Genomic DNA, 6,000 nt, shown 5'->3' with positions numbered 1-6,000 from the left:
GTTGGGTGTGTGTCTGGGTGGCTGGGTGGGTGGAGAGAGAAAGAGAGAGAAAGGTTTCATGGAGGTTGGCTCAGCTGTCGTGGAGGTTGGCAGGTCCAAAATCTGCAGAGTGGGCCGGCAGGCTGGAGATCCAGGCGAGCCAGTGCCTCAGTTCAGATCCAAAGGCTGATTGCCAGCAGAGTTCCCGACAGGAGCCTTCACGGGCTTCTAGCTGTCGGGCTTTGTCTCTGCTAGGGAACTGCACTGAGATCCACAGGCAGCTGTGAGAAGACCCCAGCAGAAAGCTCTCGAGAGGACTGTGAACCACCCTCAGAGGCTGGCCCCGCACTCTGCCCCTGAGTTACCTCTGATACTGCATCCGAACGGAGCAGACAGTCAATGATGCCTCCTGATCTGCTGGGTGCTAGGATGGCAGGGCCTCAGAAGGCAGTGAGGACAGAAGGCGGTGGCTCTCCTAGGTGAATGTTTAAAGCAATCAAACTTACTACATTCAATTATGCCTCATCTGCTGCCCCTTCCAAATAATATTCAAACAGAATTCCCATTTATCAGTCCTTCCAACTTTGGCTGCCCATTGGAATGACCTAGAAGTGCTTTTAGAACTCCCAATGCCTAATCCAAAGCCTAGAACAATTTGGAATTTCTGGATGAGGGATCTGGGCAAAAGTATTTTTATAAGCTTCCCAGGTGACTCCAAATATGCAGGCAAGACTGAATAGCTCTTCTGTATACAGCTCCAGCAGCTCTTTGCACTACCATTGACCTTGAGTAACACAAATCTGAACTGCACAGGTCCACTTTTACCTGGATTTTTTTCTGTAGTGAATGCTACAGTACCGCATGATCTGCTGTTGGTTAAATCTATGGGTGTGCAATCGTGAGTACAGAGGAACCTCGGATACAGAAGGCTGACTATACAAGATACACAGATTCTCCACTCTGTGCGGAGTCGTCACTCTTAACCCCTGCATTGTTCAAGGGTCAGCTGTATTTTCTTCTCCACCTTCCCACATTGTATGAGGCTCCCCACAATGTCCATGTAACCCATTTTCATGGCCATTTGAGCTGCTCGGGCTCTGGAAAGAGAGTTTTCCACAATAATGTGATTTTCCTGGGGCCTGTACCTTCCCATGTCATATCAGAGGGTATAAAATGATCTTGAGGAGACAGCAGGAAGGACTGATCATGAAGGAAAGACATCATGAAGGAAACAGAAGCCAGATTTGGTAGAAGTTACATGGTGTAAAGAAAAGGAGGCATTCGAGCTGACCAGACTGGGCTTGGGCTCCATTTTTCTGGGGTAACTTTCTTTCTTGGTCAAATTCATCAACCTCATTGAGCCTGTTTCTTTATCTTTAATATTGGGATAATAATGTCTGCCCTTCAGGCGAGGAAGGGCTAGAGAGATCAGTTCAGTTCAGTCACTTGGTCATGTTCAACTCTTTGTGACCCCGTGGACTACAGCATGCCAGGCTTCCCTGTCCATCACCAACTCCCAGAGCCTACTCAAACTCATGTCCATCGTGTCAGTGATGCCATCCAACCATCTCATCCTCTGTCGCCCCCTTACCTGCCTGCAATCTTTCCCAGCATCAGGGTCTTTTCTAATGAGTCAGTTCTTCACATCAGGTGGCCAAAGTATTGGAGTTTCAGCTTCAGCATCAGTCCTTCCTATGAATATTCAGGACTGATTTCTTTTAGGATGGACTTGTTGGATCTCCTTGCAGTCCAAGGGATTCTCAAGAGTCTTCTCCAACACCACAGTTCAAAAGCATCAATAGACTAGATGATAACGCATAAAAAATGGCGCATAGTAAATAATGCATAGTGAATGGCATAACACATAGTAAATGTATAGTAAAATGGTCATTTTCGTAGTGAGTACTCAATAGATGGTATAAACTATTGGTGACTGCTTGGCTTAAGACAGATAAGAGAGAGGAATTAAAAGCTAAAATTTGATGTCCAATGACTTGTGCCCCTCGGTTCTCTCATGTGTAAAACAGGGATAATGTGTTGGGTTGAATAGCATCCCCCCAGTATTAATGTGCACTTGGAACTTCACAATGTGACCTTATTAGGAAATGGGGTCTTTGTAGATGTGATCAGTTAAGTGTCTCAAAATGGAATCATCCTGGACTTAGGGTGGGCCCTAAAACCAATGACTGCTGTCTTTACACAAGAAAGAAGAGGGGAATTTGAACAGATTCCAGATTTCCTCTAAGGTAAGAGACATAAAGACATACAAAGTAGAATGTCATTTGAAGCTGGAAGAAGAGACTGGAGTGATGTGGCCACAAGCCGAGTATCATCGAAAGCCCTCAGAAGGGAGAATTCTTCCCTGGAGCCTTCCAAGGGTGCATGGTGCTGCTAACACCTTGATTTCAGACTGTTACCTCTGGGACTGTGAGCAGATAAATTTCTGCTGTTTTTAGTCAGCCTGCTTTGTGGTCCTTTGTTATGGTAGCCCTAGGAAACTAATTCAGTAGGTAATATAGTACTTCCGGGTTATTGCAACTATAAATGAATCTATATTGTAAATATAATTAAATTTAGAAATGGTAGTTCAGTTCAGTTCAGTCTCTCAGTCATGTCCGACTCTTTGCAACCCCATGGACTGCAGCATGCCAGGCCTCCCTGTCCAGCACCAACTCCCGGAGCTACTGAAACTCATGTCCATTGTGTTGGTGATGCCATCCAACCATCTCATCCTCTGTCGTCCCCTTCTTGTTTTAGCTAAATGTTAATTAGGATTATTTAGATACTGGATAAACAACCTATCTGATGACATTCTATGCTAGGAGCCGAGACCACTAGCACTGGGAGGGTCTTTCAAGGGTGACTGTGTGAGAGCTGCGTGAAATAATGAATGATGCGCATAGAGGGGGCAGGAAGGCAATAAGGAAATGTCGAATTGCTGTTGCCGAATCCTGCCCTGGGCACCTCTACCCACCAACCAGGGGAAAGGGGCTTGCTGCCCTTGAGTCTCAGGTGCACAAGCACAATTCTTGTAATGCACATGTAAACACAAGCACACAAACAGCTTAGACTTCGCTGGCTTTCATCCTTGGACATCCGCTCCTAGAGTTGTGATCTCAATCTCTGTCCCAATGAGCAGCCACAGAATGGAGATTCATGAGCACAGAGCCTTTTCATTAAACCCACTAGAAAGACAGCAAAGTCTCCCTTCATCATTGTTGATACAGTCACACAAGTAACCTCTATATTCATTCCAGGTCTACAGTCTAATATGGCCCCCAGGTGGGCCCGAGAGAGGTTCATCTGTAACAGGGAAGAAATTTCTCCACCCATCTTTTCTTTCCCTTAATGTGAGGCTTACCCACACTGCTGAGCAAGGCAGCTGTGACTGAATTGGGTGCAGATAGAGCTCTTGGCCTCTTCCTTGTGGTTTGGTGGTATAAGGGCACTGGAAGTTCATGATGGCAGGAAGTATACAGAAGAAAATTCAGGCAGTGCCAACGCAATTTATTTCACAGAAAAAAGAATTTTATTTAACCCCATGATTTTAAAAACTGGCAAAGTTGCGTGTACATAAAATGTCCAACATGAGTGCATTTTAGAATTTAGTTAGAAGACTTTTCAAATGGAATAAAACATGCCTAGATTGAGAGTTCTCAGAATCCTGTACCAGATTCCTGGCAAGGTAGAAGTCGTATAGTATTTGTTTTCCTAACTCTGCGTCATCTAACTTCATCATTTGAATCTTAATAAAATTAAGTGTTGAGTGAAAACAAATCCCCAAAGTGTAACCAAATATATTGGCTCAGGCCAGACTTAAGCCTCAGCGGAAGGTTTTGTAAGCTCTCGCAGTGGAAGTGTTTTTTCTCTTCTTCCTGTCGGCATCTCAGAGGAGCTGCGCCTGGCGGAGCAGCTGCTAACAGACTGAGCTGGAAAAACAAGGCTTGGTTCTGTATCCCCAGGGGTGCAGCAAGATAAAAAGCTGCACACCCCAAACCCTAATGCAGTGACGGCCACCACGTTCCTGTCCTCAGGCCACGGCGTGTACATGGCCAGGGCCATACACATAGTATCCCTGGTGGCTCAGATGGTAAAGAATCTGCCTGCAATGCAGACAACCTGGGTTCAATCCCTGGGTCAGGAAGATCTCCTGGAGAAGGGAATGGCAACCTACTCCAGTAATCGTGCCTGGAGAATCCCATCGACGGAGTAGCCTGGCAGGCTACAGTCCATGGGGTCGCAAAGAGTTGGACACGACTGAGAGACTAACACTTTCACTTTCATACACATAGTAGGCACTTTATAATTACTTGTTCAATGAATGAATGAATCCCACAATATGATGGAGTACAGTGTTGTTCAACTTATTGGTTGCAACCCTATTGCTATTGTATTAAGAAATCAATTTAATTATCATAAAATCTTTCAAATAATAGAAAATAATAGGATAGAAAATAAATTGGTCTATCATACATATTAAAAGTGTGTTTTGTGGGTGGTATGTGTTTCTACTGGGTCATGATGTAAAATGCATTTCTGAAGGCATCAGAATTGCTTCAGGAGCCAGTGGAATCTCTTTTTGTATTTGCTGTCCCCTCTCTTCTTAAGACAGTGACTTCTCTCCCCAGTCAGAAAGCAAGTTTAAATGCTTGTAGTGCAGCCAGTTGGTCAAGATTGGAATCATCAAGTGTGGTGGGTCACAGCCGTGCTTCCTCAAAGGGATGCAGAGTTTTTCTGACCCATCAGTGGCTAAGATCACTGTCTCCTCTATCTGGGGGTACTCCGACCATAGATTAGCTCTTGGAAGGAGGAGTGAGCATCATGGCACACGTAGCCAGTCATTTCTTGGCAGCCACATGGTATAACATTGGGGACTAGTAAGGTTTTTCCTGAGTCTGTAGCTGACTCTTTCTGTACCGCTCCTTTTCTTACAATATCCCCATCTTTATTCTTCTAAGCATGCCTCTTGCCATATTACAACTTACTTTTAAATCACCAAATATCTTTCATTGATAATGGGACATGGATGAGTACAAGTCAATAGGTTACCTCTCTCCTAAGAAGTGAAAGTGTTAGTTGCTCAGTTGTATCTGACTCTTTGTGACCCCATGGCCTGTAGCCTGCCAGGCTCCTCTGTGCATGGAATTTTCTAGGCAAGAATACTGGAGTGAGTTGCCATCTCCTTCACCAGGGGATCTTCCTGACCCAGGGATCGAACATGGGTCTTCTGCATTGCAGGCAGATTCCTTACCATCTGAGCCACCAGGGAAGGCCTCATAAGTGTTTATGTTCAATATGTCTCTCCATGTAAAATGAAAGGTTTTAATTTCTAGTGAAGGAGGTTTTTTGTACATTGGCAAGATATTCGGGGTGGCAGAGTTCCCTTTTCAGGGTCCCTGAAGACTCATACCATGGAGTGACTGAAGAAGTCTTAGTTATGATGAAGTAAGAGTTAAATTAGACCAAGCCTCAATGACAGCAGGTATCATCTGTGAGGAAGAGGTGGGCAGGCACCTAAAGGAAAATAAATTCAGAGCTAAACAAGATCAATTTTTGATGCCCTGCCCCCGACCTTTTAAAGGTCAGTCTCCCTGACCTGAATCCTAGCATCCTATGGGCTCTCCTTGGGTTAATCTGTGTCACTCTGATAGCGCAATCTGGAGAGTCACCTGTATGCAATGCTTATTCTTCAGGCCTTCCCTCTTCTTTCTTTTTGTTTCTTTATAAAAATTTACTCATCCTAAGTCCCATTCTATCCATATGCTTTCCACTGCTGTATCACGTGAAAATTTGATCATCATTGTCAGCAGGATTTAAGGACTTAAGATGGAGAGAGTATCTTCAATGAAACAGTGAATCACGTGCTGGGACTCTCAGCTTCTGGAAAAGGAGGAAGCTATTTGGTGGTTAGGCCTATAAAATTTGGAAGTTGTAAGTAATCCTCAGTACTTTCTCATGGTATGCAATTAGGCATTATGGGGGATACAGACAACTACCTGGGCTCCAGGAGTTTGCAGTTAA

The 6,000-nt window shown here is 44.6% G+C and overlaps 1 long non-coding RNA gene across 1 annotated transcript; it reads right to left on the bottom strand.

Annotated features, from left to right (window-relative positions):
* Positions 1 to 344: 344 nt before the first annotated feature.
* Positions 345 to 4,040, bottom strand: LOC145518821 (uncharacterized). The gene is made up of 3 exons (XR_014063327.1): positions 3,824 to 4,040; positions 1,571 to 2,583; positions 345 to 454 (listed from the first exon to the last, which is right to left on the bottom strand). It is a non-coding gene; the product is annotated as an uncharacterized LOC145518821 (long non-coding RNA).
* Between the last annotated feature and the right edge of the window lie 1,960 nt (positions 4,041 to 6,000).

Source organism: Giraffa tippelskirchi, chromosome 8, assembly GCF_054371585.1.
Source record: "Giraffa tippelskirchi isolate mGirTip1 chromosome 8, T2T-mGirTip1v1.2.pri, whole genome shotgun sequence".
Taxonomy (NCBI): Eukaryota; Metazoa; Chordata; class Mammalia; order Artiodactyla; family Giraffidae; genus Giraffa; species Giraffa tippelskirchi.
This window is presented reverse-complemented; position numbering and strand designations above follow the sequence as displayed.